A 234-nucleotide genomic window follows, 5' to 3' on the forward strand; every position below is an offset into this window, starting at 1 on the left:
CGGGCCTCGTGTGGCAAAATCACTGCAGCAGCGAGCAGGGTACTACTCTAAACAGCATTACAGAAGTTGGCGTGATGGCGATGGCAAGATAGCTACGCCACTATGCAGCTCTGTGCTCTTTGCAAAACCCACCCAATAAGTAGGGTAATTACTCTGGCTGTTCAGCCCCAAATTAAGCTTCTCACTGCTGCGACAAGACAGTTACAAACCAGCACGTTTAAAGCTAGGCAGGTT

Source organism: Fulmarus glacialis, unplaced genomic scaffold, assembly GCF_000690835.1.
Source record: "Fulmarus glacialis isolate BGI_N327 unplaced genomic scaffold, ASM69083v1 scaffold2831, whole genome shotgun sequence".
Taxonomy (NCBI): Eukaryota; Metazoa; Chordata; class Aves; order Procellariiformes; family Procellariidae; genus Fulmarus; species Fulmarus glacialis.